Genomic DNA, 495 nt, shown 5'->3' with positions numbered 1-495 from the left:
TTTTGCTAGTTTTTTAGAACTGTGTGCTACCTTTAAATATGACAGAGTTTCAAACGTTGCTGTTAGACTTAGACTTTTTCCTTTTTCACTTAGGGATAAGGCTAAGATGTGGTTAAATTTGTTAGCACCTGGATCTATTAGAAATTTGGGAGAACTTTCACAGAAATTTCTATCCAAATATTTCCCTCCATCCAAAACTGCTAAACTTACAAATGACATAACATCGTTCTGTCGGATTGATGGAGAGTCGATAGACGAAGCTTGAGAGACATTTAAAGATCTTCTTAGGAAATGCTCTCATCATTCGTTACCAGATCGGTTGATAATTCAAATTTTTTATAATGGATTAGTGGAATCTCTTAGATTGATTATGGATGCTGCGGGTGGTGGTTCTTTAATGTCAAAACCGTTTGACGAGGCTTCTTCATTAATAGAAGAGATGGCTACCAACAATTTTCAATGGCCCTTTGAACGGGTAAATCCTAAAAGAGTGGC

The sequence above is a fragment of the Phalaenopsis equestris genome, unplaced genomic scaffold (genome assembly GCF_001263595.1).
Source record: "Phalaenopsis equestris unplaced genomic scaffold, ASM126359v1 Scaffold202967, whole genome shotgun sequence".
Taxonomy (NCBI): domain Eukaryota; kingdom Viridiplantae; phylum Streptophyta; class Magnoliopsida; order Asparagales; family Orchidaceae; genus Phalaenopsis; species Phalaenopsis equestris.
Note: the sequence above shows the minus strand (reverse complement) of the source record.